General features: G+C 33.5%; 1 pseudogene across 1 annotated transcript; it reads right to left on the bottom strand.

Moving 5' to 3' along the window:
• Positions 1–15,233: 15,233 nt before the first annotated feature.
• LOC308552429 (histone deacetylase 2 pseudogene) lies at positions 15,234–16,670 on the bottom strand (annotated as a pseudogene). Its single transcript has 2 exons — positions 15,549–16,670; positions 15,234–15,355 (listed from the first exon to the last, which is right to left on the bottom strand). The product of its transcript is annotated as a histone deacetylase 2 pseudogene (transcript).
• Positions 16,671–17,991: the final 1,321 nt, after the last annotated feature.

Below are 17,991 nucleotides of genomic sequence, written 5' to 3' on the forward strand. Positions count from 1 at the left end.
ATCATGAGAAAAGTAATTCATTATTTCTCAGTGTGTCAGGTGCATCTGCCAGTAAGTATTTAAACAGGGAGGAAGATAAATAGTTAACACTGAAGGCTTATTAAGCCAGTGATTTTGTTATATTGGGCTGCTACTGTTCATATTAGTGGACATAATTCCCTCTGGCTCTTATAAACTGTATTTCTTATGTTGCAGTATATAAGGTAGGTGTTCAATAAAAGTTTGGTGAGTTATTCAGAAATTGCATATTGACTAATGATACAGTGTGAACAGACCAAAGACATGCCCTTTTTACCATGTGTTCATAAGCAGAATTGTCTATTTTCAAGGTCTCAGAATGGCAAGCTAACACTATTATTGAGAGCCACTGGGTCACAAGCTATTTGGACTTTTTCTGTCATAATTTTACTTTCACCAGTTTCTAAAAATTGAAACAAAGATTAGCTAAAAGCTCATTCTGAGCAGACATACAGTGTAAAATATTCAATTTCTTTTCTATGTTAATCAAGCCACTAAGAATGTAACAAAAATTTATATACCATGCAAGGATTTGAGTAGACAATTGAAAAAGCCTAATTTTACTAGAATTTCTATATTCAGCCAAAATATCAGTAAAGTGTGAGAGAGAAATATTTGTCATTTTCAGGCATACAAGGTGAGACAAAAGAAGGCTTCCAGTTGTAAGTATGTGAAACAAGGACTTTATTCTTGTATTATCATTTATTAATTATTATATTATTTTCCATATGCACAACTGTAAACCAACTTTTGCCCCACCCTGTATATGAGTTCAGAAAATATACCTCCAAACACACTTTCTTGTGAATCTAATTGGGCTAACATTATTTTTATAAGAACTGTTAAAAGAACATAAAAAACCAAGAAAAAGGAGACAAGTAATCCACAAATTAAGGGAGCAATTTAAAAGAAAAAGAAAAAGAAATTCCTGGGGTAACTTAGTGGGTAACCATTTAGATTGGACATAGATGCCTGGAAATTCAGAAAAGAGATTGTCAGCAAAAAAAGAGAACTGATTGCAAACTGATATGACCAATTTAAAAACTAAAATGAATTAAAAAATACTGTAGCCCAGCTGGCATCGTTCAGCCATTGAGCATAGGCCTATGATCCAGGAGATTGAGGTTCAATTTCCAGTCACGGTTGCAGGCTCGATCCCCAGTAGGGGGCAGGCAGGAGGCAGTCGATCAATAACTCTCATCATTAACGTTTCTATCTCTCTCCCCCTCTCCCTTCCTCTCTGAAGTCAATAGAAATATATATATATATATTAAAATACTGTAATAGAAAGAATTCCAATTAGGATTTTTAGAAAAAAGCAGTCATTAAAAAGACAAGTCACTATAGTTAATTACTACTGCAATATTACTTTTTTCTTGAGCTTTTAAGTAGATCTTTTCTAATTTAACTATATTTCTTGATCATATCCTCATAAATTAAAAGCAACTTTGATTATGGTAAATCTGAGAGTCTTTGCTTATTATACATGTGATACATGTTTTAAAATATTTTTTCCCCCCTTGCAGTCCATCAAAATAGTCTCTCTGTATGCTAAATAAACCTCTGTCAATTACCTGAAGATCTCACGTTGATTGATGTCTTGATGTCTAGAAATCCACTTCAGTTCTTGGAGGTTTGTGTATATTGGTGGGAACAGTTGTTCAACAGATTTTCCTTTACATGGATTAGATATGATTCTTTAGGACCACATAAGCTATGGTCCAAAATCCCTCAGCTCTCACAAAAACTACCACAGTTCATGTAATTTATTTAGAATGGGATCTCTTTGTTATTCACTTGAGTTCTGCACCTATCTGTGGAGGTTGTGGCAGGGGTGAAGGATGAGTGATTAGGTTTGTTGAATTCTGGATTTCACAGAGTCCTTTGTACAGAGATAGTGGAGAAGTAAGGTGGAATAAGCAACTATTCCAGCTAGAGTATTTCAAATAATGTACAAATTTCTGCTAAATATCTTATTCTGGGGCTCTTCAATTCACCTGGCTTTTCTAACCTTTTATCTCTCTGAATTTCTTAAATATATATATATATGTATATATATATACATATATATACACATATATACATATATATACATACACACACACACACACATACATATATATACATATATATATCTATATATATGTATATATATGCATATTGCAAATTCCAGAAGAAGATACAAAGAGCAGAAAGATTACCTGAAGTAATAATGACTGAAAAACTTTGAAAATTTTCTTAATCTGATAAAATACATTAATTTACAAATCCAAGAAAGTCAATGAACTCCAAGTGGGATATACCCAGAGACCCACACTGAGACACATTATAATCAAATTGTTGAAACCCAAAGACAAAAAACCCTAAAAATAACCAGAGAAAAATGACTCATTGCATTAATGGGATCCTCAATAAACTTATCAACCAATGTTTCATCAGGAACCTGGAGTCCAGAAGGCAGTGGGTGATATATTTCATTGGCTAAAAACAAAAAAATAAAAAATAAAAAAGTAAAGTCAACTTCAAATTTTATGTTAACCAAAGCTATCTTTTAAAATGGGAGAGTGCGATTGGTGTTTGGGGTTCTCTATGCACCCCTATGTTCATAGCAGCACAATTCACAATAGCTAAGATTTGGAAACAGCCCAAGTGCCCATCAGTAGATAAGTGGATAAAAAAGCTGTGGCACATTTACACCATGGAGTACTATATGGCTGTGAAAAGGAAGGACCTTTTGGCCTTTGGCACACCATGGAGGGAACTAGAGAGTACTTTGCTAAGTGAAATAAGCCAGTCAGAGAAAGACAAGTACCAAATGATCTCACTTATATGTGGAATATAATAAACAAAATAAACTGATGAACAAAGTGGATCCAGTAACACAGAAGTTTGGAACAAACTGAGGGATCTCAGAGGGAAGGCAGGGAGGGGGGTGCTGGAAGGGAGAGATTAATCTGGGCACTTCTATGTTTATGGGCATGGCCCATGGATGTGGACATTGGTGTGGGGAGGGCCTGGGGGTGAGATGGATGTGGAGTGGAGGGGATCAGTTGGGTTAAAAGGGAGACATCTGTAGTGGTCTCAACAATAAAGATAAAGAAACATTAAAATAAATAAATAAATAAATAAATAAATAAATAAATAAATAAATTAAAAATAAAATAAAATGAGAAAGAGCAATTAAGACATTTCCAGGGAGTTCAATACTACTACACCTACCCTGCAAGAAATGCTAAAGAAAGTCCTTCAGGTACAAATGGAAGGACACTAGACATTAACTCAAAGCATATGATGATCTAACAATCTCTACTAAAGGTAAATGCATGAGAAAATAAAAAAGCTGGTACTACTGTAATCTTGGTTTGTAACTCCACTTTTATTTTCTATAGAATTTTAAAGACAAATTAATAAAAATAAGTCTTATAAAGCAATTTTTATACACTTAATAGCCCTCTTCTTCAAACTATTCAGAAAACCTTAGTTACATATTCCTTAGACCTGTAATGTTCAATATAAGAAAAGAACCCTCATATATCTCCATTGCTAAAAATAAGTTGTATGGCTTTTAACTATAAAAATGAGTCTTTAGACTGTGTTTTTAGAGGACCAAAATAACCCTGGCTGAAGGGAAGTCCTGACGAAAGGCATGGGTCAAGAATAGTGATGGGCTTTGCTCAAGATTTAGGCGTTAGATCCATTCAGCTGACTATAAAGAAGGAAAGACAAGGCTTAAAAAGTAAGTCAGCAAGGGGAAAGAGGGCCTCAATGACAAGCTGTAAAGTGCCCGGTTCTGAAACCTAATATGGTGAAGGACATGGATGGTCAGGGAATGGCATGATTCAGGAAAATAACATATAACAATTTTATTGATCCATTACAAAATAAAAGCTACACAGTAAGTCTCATCCCCCCCTTGGTTAAACCTCTTAACACAGATTATGGTTAAATACTGGTTCTCCAGTAGCTCTTCGAAGGAATAACTTGATGAATGACTGCAGGTCTTACATACCTGTTGTATCTATTAAGGAGAGATGATCAAGCTAACAATGGTGTCAGATGACCATCATGCTAACCCCCTAATTAAAATAGTGCATTGACTACTGAGTGAAAGCAAATTTCATAAGTGTCCCTTCATGACCTTTCCTGTTCCCTTCCATCAGGTTTAATGGCACTTGCATACATTCCCATATATTTTCCATCGTCAATGCAATACATCATAATTTCCTGAAAATGCATGGTGAGAACTGCTAGATTCCTACCCAAATTAAGTTCTTTTTTTTCCCTTTAGTAACAGAAGTCTCATCTTATTCAGATAGTAATGTAACAGCTTTAAACAGTTTTCCCCAGTCAACCTTACAGGTTGATAAGTCACAAAAAGTAAGTCTTGCCTATATGTTAAAAAGTAGCGTGTGTTGCGTGGGAATCTTGAATAACGTCCTAAGAAGCGTGGCGGAGCTCATGCGTACATCTTTTTATTCTTCCCCACTTTGTACTTTGCTGCTTGGAATCTGGAAAGACCAGGGGCAAATCTGAAAATGGAAGACTGGGCTGACAGTGAAGCAAAAATAGAATAGGACATTTGCTCCTGGTAAACAAAGAACTATTCTACTAGATCTGGAATGCATCTCTCTGGCTTTATTTTATATAAAAAAATCAATTACCATATTTTAAATTCTTGTGTTTTTTTTCTGATTGTTCTTACTAAAAGGTAAATATAAGTCCTACCATATAGACAGGCTGATTTTTATTAGACAATCTACTTTCCACTTTAATTTCAGAATAGTAATTTTTTTGTTTGTGTTTTAGAAGTTACTTTTTTCTCTCTAAAATAGTTTAATGTACTTTCTCTTTCCTAAAGTGAATTTGCCCATATTGTTCACCTGGAAAAAATATTTATTTAATTATGTTGGGCCTTTCTGAAATATCATATAAAGTATAAAGCCTTTCCCGATATCTCTCCTCCACTCACTGCCACATTACAGTTACCTCTTCTGCTTTGCTCTCAGGATTTCACTACTTGCTGCTATAAATTTATTAGCATTTGCATTTGAGAATTGTGTGAGAATTTTGAACATTTAAGTCATCTAACCTATTTTGTATGTAAACACATAGCACATATCAATTTATGTCATCCACACATGCAAAAGATAGATTCAATATTAAATTTTGATCATTTAATGTCAAAAAGTCATCTAGAGAGGCACTCTCAGAATGTCACTAATATTTAAAATATATTTTATTTATGTATGTGTCTGTCATATATATATATGTGTATATATATATCACATCAACACTGTTCTTGAAAAGAACCAAGATTTTTGTGAGAATCTTGAAATAATAATACCTAATCATTGCTTAGTCACTTTCAATCACTTCTAAATTTAAACCAAACATATTTAAAATGTTAATTAGCTACCTAAACAGTTCAGCTGGTTAACCACCTCAATTTAAAATTGACATTTAATCAAGGAAAAATATGGGGGGAGGGGAAGCATTTGAGTATATTCTTTTCCAGCGGTTTGTTTTTTTTTAAATCTTACAAATTAAGTATTTAAGAAACTTCATATGTGAATTAATTCATCCATGATTTTCCAAAACCTAGTTGATTAACATTTTCACTTGAAACTCTTCCAAAATTCTCACCAGCCCAAACCAAAGTTAACATCTTACTCCCCAAACTAGCTCATATTCTATTTTCTTTATTTTGTACATTATTGTTTTCATCTCAGTCTATAACATGATGAAATATTACTTTCTTTGGTATCTAAATCAACTTTGCCAATCATGTCTTTCTAATTATCTTCCATACCTATCATATTGTGTCTATTTCCAGAGTTACCATGGTGGTCCATGGACTCAGTTATTGCATTGTAAGAATTTAATATCACTGGCTTTCTATCATATTACCTAACCTAGAATTTACAATGTCTCTTTATTGCATAAAGATAAAAACCCTCTGATTTAAAAGGCCTCCATATTTCTTCCTAGCAATATATCACACACTGCTAATTTACCTCTTCTGCTGTGATCAGACAATAGAGTCCCTGAAACTTTCATGAGACTTTTTTATCACAAAATGTGTATGTTGTTGTATGTTGTAGTTTATAATCTCATATACCTTCTTTTAGGTGTGTTTGTCTTTCTACTGAGGATCTCAGATCTTTGTGCTTTCTTAAGTTCATTCTATTTCCTAGTAATTTTTTAATGTTAGGAGTCATTGTTCATTACCAGCCTTTCCTCACTGCTCCTCATCAGTAACCTCATTGTAAGTGGTTTTATGCCTCTTCAGTGGAATTTAATCTGTAGTCTCTGTGGGCTTCTCATTTAGAGGCTTTGCTCTCAATGCATGTTTGGTTGTTGTGCAGTGCTGTTTGGTTGCCTGTTTGTAAATTATTAGATGTCTGAACACTTGTTTAGAAGAAAATGGCAAAGTCAGTTCAAGATGAAAAGTTTTATTAATAATAGGAAAAGCGATTTTGAATTCATGGACGTATATTTAGTGGTGGTAACATTGTCAATGCTCTCAAAGGCCGTTAGCATTAACTAATAAAATCTTCAGGATAATGTTTGAAAATAGGTATCATAATTTTATATTTTAAAAAGGAAACAATTAAAATAGAAAGATTACTGTTTGCATAGGTCACCTGCTCTGCAAATGGTAATGCAGCAATATGTACTCAAATCAATCTTACCTGAAAATTTATTCCAATACAAAGTTTTAAGTTCTTATAAGCAGTGAGGAAAGGTTTTGCTATAAAAATAAGAGAAATTTGAAATTTATGTTGAAGTTGTTGTTCTTCTCACTCATTATGGTAGCACAGAAACTAGATATCTTAGAAAGGAGGAACATGAGATGCTCTATGTTTAATATAACAAATAAATCAAAGGAAGTATTAGCCTTTTTTGCACTGGAATGTTCAAGGAGCCAAAATCTTGTCAATCTCTCCCTTTTGCCTTTGGAAGCAACAGCAGAGAATAATAAGCACCTGTGTGGACACGGCAGCAGATTATTTGAAGAATAGACATTTTTCATTTGTTTCAAAAGTAGTAACCAAAGGCTCCTAAACTTCATGGACAATTAGAAATATGATGAAGACAGGATCGCCGCATAATTAATTTGTTTTGTGGCTAATAGATACAGGTTGATTGTGCTTACAAAGACAATCACAAATTAACAAGATAACCTTTATGTAATTAACCCAGTACAAAAACATAGATTAATCAGTCCTTTCCATTACTGACAGCCTTTTTTGAAAAAAAAAAAAAAAAAATCAAAAAAAATCCTTCACATCTAAAATTAAACAACAACCAAAAAGAACATAAAGAGAAAGGTAATAATTCTATTGCTTTCCTAAGTCATTTTAAAATGGTATATATGAGGTAGTATAAATATAATTTTTAAAATATGTCTATTGTTTGTATTTGGCTGGGAAGTTTAGATCCTTACCAAAATATTAATGGAATTGTATATAATAAATTATGAGATTAGTCATTGGAATGGTAATAGAAATCTCAACTATGCATGAGGTCATTGAGTCATTTACCTATATGTAAATGGAAAGTTTAGTTGATTTGTGGAAACATCTGCTTATACTTTTTTTTCCCTTTTTTCAAGTATTTATTTATTTCATTTAAGTTGATTCAAAAAGAAAATTAAGTTGCTCTATTTAAAGCACTCTTGTACAATTTCCCTCCCTTACCTAATTACCAGCCTTTAGAAATACAATAAAAAGAAAAAAAAAAATTGTGCCAAGAGGGTTTAAACCTATATATTTATATGTTTATATGCATAACCCATGTACACAGACGTTGGTGTGGGGAAGGCCTGGGGGTGAAGTGGATACAAGGTGGAGGGTATCAATGGAGGAAAAAGGGGACATCTGTAATGCTTGTGGCAAGAAAGATTAAAAAAAAGTTATATCTAGCCAGTCATAAGTACTCAGCATCACTGATAATCCCCTCATGAAGAAAGATATTCTATATGTATAAAAATAAGTGTCAATTGCCTTTGATGAGTTAATATCATTCAAGTTTCAAAATAAACACAATAGAAGGACTAACAAAAAACGTGGAAATATATAAATGTTGATGGCATTTACTACTCAATTTAGTTCTGATACATTTATAAAAATGCTAAATGTTAGAAAAAAAATGGTTATTTTCAAAATGTTCTTTACAAGTATTTATACCTAATTGGCTTACTGAGTGCTACAATTAAATTAATTTTAACATCCTATAGTTTAATCACACTCCATTGGGGGTGTCCAGACATCCAAGCTATGGTGGAACACAGGACTATATAGTAAATAACAATAATTTAAAGTTGTAAGAACTTTGAGTAATAACATTCTAGCAACTTTCATAATAAACATGACAATATTGGAGAAAGTTAATCTGGCCAAAGCCGCAGAAGTATTCATTGTCCTTAACTAGCACCTTTAATTCCTTTTACTTTGTTCTTTCCATAACATCATCATTCTGCCCACCAAAATTATTTGTTATTCTGCCATGATTAAGAGATTTTTATTTTTCATCTATATTGACTAGTTAAGGAAGTATTTTAATTTTCAAAATCTTAACCAGAAGCAGTTATTTCATTTTCTGTCAACATAGATCTATGCATCTAAAGGCATAGTCAAATCCTGAGGGTGCTACTTCATTATGAAGTGTGGTAGAGTAAAAATATTCAGAACAAGAGAGGAAGAGAAAGCTGTAAATTCCAATGTATTTTTAAATAATGTGTAATTTTTGTTAAATAATTTGTTTATCAACACAACATGTCAAATTGTTTCATTTTTAACTTGCTATAATGTATTTTAAACTGCACTAAATTAAGACACTGATACCTGGTTAGGGACACTACAAACTGCCATTGTCACCAAACCCTGTTCATGTCACTAATTTCATTATACTAAGTGATAAGAATTTTTCCCTTTTTTAACCAAAGTCAACTAATCTACATTGATAAATTCAACTCAGTTGTTAGCTATAGAATAAATATATGTGCAATTTGTATCAGTATAATAAAATATTGAACATAGGTTAGAAAAACTTGATAGCCATCTAATTAGAAATAAATACTTACGGTTGACCGTTTTCTTACTCAGATTAGAGAATACTTTACCCTCCACCCGAAATAACATGCTTTACCTGGAAAATATGTACAATTAGGTATTATAAAGTAGTCTAATTTACTTCAAATCTCCTTGTTAATTAGGAAGAATGCAAGCAGAAATAATCAGAGATTATCTCATATTGCATGAGAACTCATTTGTGCTCTGTATAGTCATTGTGGTCACAGAAGAGTAAGTCTCAAATAGACATAATCAAAAATGAAACATTCACTTAAGAAAAACCAAGTAAGTATATCAGTAAAAGTATATCAGTTAAATACGCATATTTAACAACAAGTCATGCAATAAAATATTCTTTTGAGCATTAAACCAGTGTGGAAAAATAAAGTAAACAAATATTAGAGTCATTGGTCTAAATACTACTGTTGATGTAAATGCCTTAAATTTTCAGCATGATGGTTGCCATCTAAGAGGTTGAAAAATGCTAATTTTTATATAATTAAAATTTTACTTACCAGTAATCTCAGCTCTTTTTCATGCATACATTTTTTTGAAGTTGATCTAAAATCTAAATTTAATCACACCGTCACCTACCGTAGCAAATATGCAAATCTGATTATTGTGGTAATTTTGAAATACATCAAAATATCATCATAGCTATTAGATGAAAGGCATAAAAAAAAAACTTCTGTGATATATTGATAACAAGTCTGTGCTATAATATTTAGTTCTATTCAAAGAAGTTTCCTTAATGTCTCAAAATATTGTGACTTCTAAGGTTTATACCTAAGGAATTGGGGGGTGAAAGTCTTACACAGAGTATTTTGTTTGAAAAAAGAAACTACCTTTTGATGATTAGATTATCGAATTATGGCATACTTCCAAATTCTCCTATTTAATTTCTTCATTTGTGTAAATATGTAGCAAAAAAATCAACATCAATTTTCATTGAGTTAAAATTTATTATGCCTAGAGAAGGGTCTTGGACCATATATAGAGTGGGGTGAAAGTAGGTTGATAGTTGTTCATATGGAAAATAATACAATAATTAATAAATAATAATACAAGAATAAACTATATTTTTCATGCTCATAACTGTAAACCTACCTGTGCCTCACTCTGTATTGTTGTTCTTTTTTTTTTTAATTCTAGAAGATTTTCACTTCTTAGAATATATTAATCTCACCCAAAAAGCCATAAAAAATTTAGACTCCTCAAATTTTAGAAGTTTTTTGTGGTTACTGTAATAGTTTTGTTTTGTTTTTTTGTTTGTTTTTCAGAAAAAGACTTAAGTTAAAGAGTGAAATGTGAGATCCTGAGAATATGAACTCAATGTACAAAATCAGGAAGGAATCAAATAGTTTACTAGATTTAGAGAAATGCAATAATTTCAGTATGATGAGGACATGCCATGTTTGTGTTTAAAGGTATGTATACTGGTCTGAAGTATTTGAGGAACTATAGTTAGGAAGATGGGCTAGGGCCAGATTATGACAGACATTACATGGCGTACTAAGGAGTTTGGACTTTGATCTCAAAGCCTCAGGGAAATAGTGAATGGTTCTAAACACCACCTCAAGATATTAATATAGTCAGGTTTTATTTCTAAAAAACATTTTCACTTTAAAAACATCTTAAAGACAGACAGACATAAAGGAAAATATAACCTACCTTGATTATTTGTTGTTTGATTTTGTTAGAAAAGGAAATTATAAAATAAATTAAAATGAAATCATTGAATTTTTTGAAATCTGCCTTTGACTAACATGTGTTTGATATCACAGGAGCTAAAGATTACCTCAGATTCTAACTTACTTCAGGCAACCTTTATTTTTCATTTGTAAACAGTTTCCATTAAAATGGAAACAGAAATGTTAATTAAATTTTCTGTAGACAATCATATTTGTAATAATAATTAAAAGTATATTAATAATAATTAACTATTTAATTGATTACTATCTGTTGAGTACAGTGCTTAGTTTTTTATATCAACTTACATCCATTTGTTACAACTACCCTAAGAAGAAGATCTCAGAGGTTTAGTCTCCCTGCACATGGCCTATTATACTGGCTGAAGTGAAAATACAGTTAACCTTTTCTCAAAAATAATGCATTTGTGTATAATTGAACAATCTGTACAACATAATTACTGCATTTATATACTAGCTGACTCTTTTTCGCTACCTTTCAGTTTCTAGTCCATTTTATTTTTACAATGTACAATACTAGAAAATCTAGCAGTCCAGGAGGCCACATATGAGGAAAAATGTCCCTACTAGTTGGGTGAAAAAAAAAGGAGGGGCATCAGAAAGATAGATTGAAATTAATCATCTTCCAGGGAGAATAATACATTTTGTACTCATTTCCCCCTGGATCAGAATGTTGCTAATACCTGGAGCTTTCTCTCATCTTACTTTAATTTTCACTTAATTTGATTTTGTGGTAATTCAATATTTAATAATGTCTATAATTGTTTTTTAAACACTTTGTAATAGAGCACCACCATTCACACCTATACTTTTCTATAGTGCCCATTTTTTAAAGGCTACTACTGATGGATAGTGGAGTAAGGTGAAACAATGGTCTATGGAAACCTTATCTTTGAGCCCTGCATGTGAGAGTAGAAAATTTGAATTTGAAATGATCTAGTTTTTTCTATGGTTACCAATGTCCTCCATTTTCCTAAACTTAGTATATTCTTTGCTGTCTTGTGTACAGTTTTCTACTCATTGCTGTTTTCTACTAAATTCAATTGTTGTGTTTCTCTCAGCGACAGACCTGACTATTGAAACACTTATTTTGAATTTCCTTTTAGAAATCTGAAAGTCATTTTCTAGGGGAAAAATTAATTGCCTACTTCTGATGTTTCCTTGTATGTGCATAGAGACCCAATAGTGTGTGTGGGGGGGAATCCTAACCTCATTCCACATTTTATACCATCACTAAGATAATGTATTTGACTGAAAAACTGCAGAGTGGTGACCTATAGGCCAGATCCTGCTTTCTTCCCAAGGGAACCAAGGAATCGTCAAGGAACACACTTTCCACTGCCCATGCTTAGTCCTTCACTCTGTTCCCTTTTCATTGCCACACAATAATACAGAGAGTAAAATTTAAATCATATATAGCAATAGAATAGAAAAGTTTTTTAGGCTACAATTTGCTTTAAGATCCAAGCAACCATAGAGAACAAAACAAATGTTGCATAAAGAGTAAACACATTTTAAAATCCCGCAAACCTTAGCAATCAACACGATTTAACAGACATTACAAAGTGACACATTCAGCTTTCAAAAGGTTAATGCTTTAGGCTGTCAAATAAGCGTGAATTGATTAAATGTGGATAAACTAGGATGAATTAAAATTTCACCCTTAGCCATGATATTCAATCTTCTCAGCCTGAACTGTTCATCTCCCATTTCTGCAAGCTGCACTCTCAAAAATAGAGGACATATATTCAGAGTTAGCTCTCACAATAAGGGTTAGAGTTCTATTCTAAAGATTTTAAAACAATAAGGATACATAAGTATTTCAAGCGCATAACATTCCCCACAGGAGAGCTAATTAGTTGCTCGTGGTCATTCTGAGCCTTCTACTGAATACATCTGTCCTCCTAGATGTCCAATATCCCTCCATCTGCTCTGCCAGCTATATTCTTAAGGGCACAACATGAAATATTGAAATCAGCAAATTAAATGCTTGGGTCTTAAACAGAAAATTCAGAGAACTGAATGAAACAGATAGAAACAATGAGAAAGAACTCTAATCAATGAGGTATTAAAAAGAACATTGTTAATTGTCAGAAGTATGGAAATGATTGCATTCAGAAAGTTACCAAAAAAAAAAAAAATAACATGTTTAATATGTTCAAGATAGGAGCCCCATAAAGCACCAAGGGGGTAGGAAGAGAGGCTGGGTTGCAACGTTTTATGTTTAAAAAAAATGAAAAACTAATGCAATAGGTTTGATGCGAGAGTTCTAGTCTTACATTTTAATCCCACTAGGAGTCTAGCTCTAATCCAATGTTACATTCTGTTAGTAATACAAAACAGAAAAATATTGTGCCAAATTCTGGTACAGTATATAAAGTCTCTTTGCTGATACAGTTCACCCTGCCAACAAAACACTCAGTCCAAATCAATAAGTAAATAACTCCAGGAAAATATAGTTGGAAATGAATTGAAACAGAGCTAAAGTGTACAGGACAAAAATAAATCCTTTCACAATGCTGAGAGATTTCTACGCTATTACAATCATGGACTGCACCTGTATAACTAACTTAAAATTGTGGCATTTGTGAATTACAGATCTTTCACGCATGTGAAACATTGGTAAAAAAATGGGCGTACTTTATTTGATTTTCTTTTTAAGAGTTCTTTTAAAAATAAATTGGAAGAGGCTGGATTTTCTCTTGCTTAAAAAAATCAATCAGCAATCAAGATTACATGTTAAGAAATGGAGGTGAGTTATTTATATATTGGATATTAAACCCTTGTTAGAGCTGTTGTTTGCAAATATCTTCTCCCATTATGTTGGTTGCCTTTTTGTTTCACTGGCAGTTTCTCTTTGCTGTGCAGAAGCTTTTTAGTTTGATATAGTCCCATTCATTTAAAAATCCAATTAAAAATGGGCAGAGGTCCTAAATAGACAATTCTCCCAAGAAAACATACAAATGGCCAGGAGATATATGAAAAGATACTCAACTTCGCTAGCTGTTAGGAAAATGTAAATCAAAACTACAAGATACCACCTCACAGCTGTTAGCATGGCTATTATCAACAAGAAAAGTAATAACAAGTGTTGGAAAAGTTGTGGAGGGAAAAGAACCCTCATTCACTGCTGATGGAAATGTAAACTGGTACAGCCACTATGGAAAAAAGTATGGAGGTCCCTCAAAAAATTAAGAATAGAGTTACCACCCTAGCCAAGTGGTTCAGTTAGTTGGAGCATCGTCCTGTACACCAAAATGTTGTGGGTTCGATTCCTGGTCAGAGCACATACCTGAGTTGCTGGTTTGATCCCTAGTTGAGGCGACTATGGGAGGTAACAAGACCATGTCACATGTCTCACATCGATGTCTCTCTCTCTTTCTTTCTCCCCTCCCCCTTCCTCTCTCTAAACATATCCTTGGGTGAGGATTTAAAAAAATAGAATAGAATTACACACAACCCTTCTTCTTGATGTCTACCCCCAAAATGTGAAAACATTTATTTACAAAGATATACACACCCCTACTTTCATTGCAGCATTATTCACAGTTGCCAAGACATGGAAACATGATTGGATACAGAAGATGTGGTACATATACAATGGAATCCTCCTCAGCCGTAAGAAAAGATGAAATACCACCATTTGCAACAACATGGATGGGCCTTGAGGATATCATGCTAAGTGAAATAAGTCAGACAGAAAAAGTTAAGAACCATATGATTTCACTCATATGTGGGATATAAAACTGAAAGCAACAAAGGAAAAAAAGAAAAATAAACAAACAAAAACTCATAGACACAGACAACACTACGGTGGTTACCAGAGGAAAAAGGAGTAAGGTGACAGTAAAAGGTAAAGTGGCTTAAATATATGGTGATGGAAGATGATTTGATTTTAGGTGGTCGACATACAAATCATGTATCATAGAAACATACACTTGAAACCTATATAAGCTTATTAACCAATGCCATCCCAATAAATTTAATGATAAAAAAGAAAGAGAAATGAGAATGCATGGTTTTCTAGGTGTTTTGTAAAAATACTTAAAAAATAAACTTCCTTTCTTTCTAAGTACAATTTTTTAATAAAGATAATTATAAAAGATGGAAAAAACTCAGAAAAGCCAATTACTTCTTTAATAGATCAGGTTTTTGACATAATACATCAATTCTAATAACTCTCATATAAAGCATAGTGGAGAACAAACATTTTTGCTTCATAATTAGAAAACTCATACTAAACTTGCTACAAAACAAAAAACAAAAACAAAAAAGTTTCCAAATAAATATAATCTATGACAAAGTAGTATAAAATGAAGCCAAAAGCCTTCAAAGATAAAAAAATTTTCTTCCTAATATTTTCTCTCTCTCTCTTTTTATTTTATGTTTTCTGAAGTTGATGAGAAGCTCAAATTCAAGGGATGCTGGGCTGTTATGTCTTCGCTCCTTTGGTATCTGCTTTTTCACCGCTATTGTCCTTGGATTTATCTTCTTCCTTAGCATCTGCTTTTTTGTCTTGTTTCCTTCTTGTCTTCCTTGATTCTAGCTTTCTTTGTTCCTTTCTTTCTTTAAAATTTTATCTTTATGGTTGAAAGTATTACAGATGTCCTCTTTTTTCCCCCATTGACCCCTTCTACCCTAAACTGCACTGCCCCTCCCCCCCGCAGGCCTTCACCACAGTGTTGTCTGTGTCCATGGGTCATGCATACATGCATATAAATTCTTTGGCTAATCTCTTCCCATCCACCCTTTCTTAGGATCAGCCACATTCTTAAGACCCCCTTCCTCTTCAGATGCTCTGAATCTGAGAATTCATCACCAGTCATCCATTTGTCTGATTCTCGAATAGAAATTATCTTGTCAAGATCTCCTCCTTCTTCATCTCCACTGTCTTCATGGACAGCATCGTCTGGAATAGCTTGCATTTGGACACCAGGTGCATGAGGCAATATTTGTAAATTTTCAAATAAATGCTGTTTTATATTTTCTGTATGTTCTGGAGTGTTCAGTTTTGTCATGTTTGAAAGACCAATATGCATTTTAAAGTATAGTCCAAAATACTAAAAGTAATCATTATATGGCAATTCATTGAGAATGTCACAATCAAGGGCAACTGTAGTCTCATATGTTAAACATTGAGCAACATTATGAATTGTGTATCCACCTTCTCAAAGCATCAGTAATGGTAAATTGAAAGATTTTACAACTTCTACACATTTGATTATCAAACTGAAACAACCAAGTTTATCACCAAATAGTGATTCTGCATCACACTATAACTCTACAGCACTAGGCTGATACATATCCATCACTTTAGAGAGAATAGACACAAATATCTGCCCATATGACTCATTTATATCAACTCTCATTGAAAAATTGGTAGCATAGTATTTGCCTTTCTTTGTAACAATATCCCTCTAGTTTCCTGTTCTAGAAATGAAACAGTAGCTACACAATCTGTTGTATGAAAAGCTTCTGGAACCCCATCACCATGGTGGACATCAGTATCAGTATATAAGACTCTCTGATGATTCTTTAGTAATTCAAGGATATGAAGCACCATATCATTAACATAACAGAATCCTGATGTTTCTGATTTCTTAGCATGATGTAATCCTCCAGTCCAACTAACAGCCACATCAGTTTATTGTAAGTTTAACTTCACAGCCCCAGCAACCGAGCCACCAGTTAAGAGCAGACGAAACTCAGAGTCCATCAAACACTGGACAATCTTCTGAACACTAAATCTCTGCACCTACTTATTATACTCAGACATGTTATCTGGACTTATTGAACATTGAATTTTTTGTCCATAATAACAAGAAGTATTTATTGAGCATTTTGTATGTAACAAACATTTTATATACATCATCCTTTTTAAAAATGTATCTTTATTATTGAAAGTATTACAGATGTTCCCCTTTTTATCCCCATTGATTCCCTTGCTCCTACTTTCCTCACCCCCAGGCTTTTGCTGCACTACTGTCTGTGTCCATGGGTTATGCATGTATGCATATAAGTTCTTTGGTTAATATCTTCCTGCCTTCTCTTCCTCCTGAGATTCATCAGTCTGTTCCATGGTTGCATGTCTCCGTGTCTGTTTTGTTTGTCAGTTTGTTTTGTTCATTAGATTCCACACATAAGTGAGATCATGTGAATTTGTCTTTCTCTGACTGGCTTTTGCTTAGCATAATCATCTCCGGGTCCCTCCATGCTGCCTCAAAGGGTAGTAGATCCTTCTTTTTGACAACTGCTTAGTATTCCATTGTGTAAATGCACTGTAGCTTTTTTATCCAGTCATCTACTTATGGACACTTGGGCTGTTTCCAGCTCTTACCTATAGTAAATAGCACTGCTATGAACATAGGGGTGCATATATTCTTTCTGATTGGTGTTTCAGGATTCTTAGTAAAAGCTATTCCTGGAAGTGGGATTTATACAATTAATAACCTGGTTATTATTAACAGGAAAGAAGTAAAGAGGAGACTAAATAATATAGGCATGCCATTTACACAGCTTTGCTAGGAAGCTGCAGTTAACATTCTCCAAGTTTGTTCCCCACAGATCTCTGGGGAAAGAGACTGGACAATAGACACATACCCAGTAAAGCCTGGATGACATGGGAAGATGTTTTCTTGTCAGTCACATCTGGGAATAAGTCAGTGGCCAGAATAGGCATGGCCACTGCAAGCAAAGGAAGATTTGCTATTTAAACTCCTGAACAAAGAGAGTTATCTTTCACTCTTGGCCCTCTTGCTCTCTTGGGACTCATTGCAGGGGGCATGTTCCCTTGCATCCACACAATGGAATAATGGACTAAATCTACCCAGTGTTACATTGGACACAGCTCCATCATAGAATGAAAACTCTGGACACTGGCCCTGATCTTGCCTTAGCTGCACATTTTCCAGGACTGGTTTAAAAACAATAGGACTTTATAAACTGAGGGGTACAATTCCACACAAATAAAAACATTCATTCTTCCATGCAAGTCTTAGAAAATTCCTTTTCTGAAGATATTACAAGAGCCACTCCACTCCCACTAGTGAGGGAGGATTCCCATCAACCCAATACTGGGGCAAAAGGTCACTGGGTCAAATGGCAGTTTCATTTTTAATTTTTGAGAAAGTTCCATAGTTTTTCATAGTGGCTGCACCAGTCTGCATTCCCACCAGCAGTGTACTAGGGTT

The sequence above is a fragment of the Miniopterus schreibersii genome (assembly GCF_964146895.1).
Source record: "Miniopterus schreibersii genome assembly, chromosome: 2".
In the NCBI taxonomy this organism is placed as follows: Eukaryota; Metazoa; Chordata; class Mammalia; order Chiroptera; family Miniopteridae; genus Miniopterus; species Miniopterus schreibersii.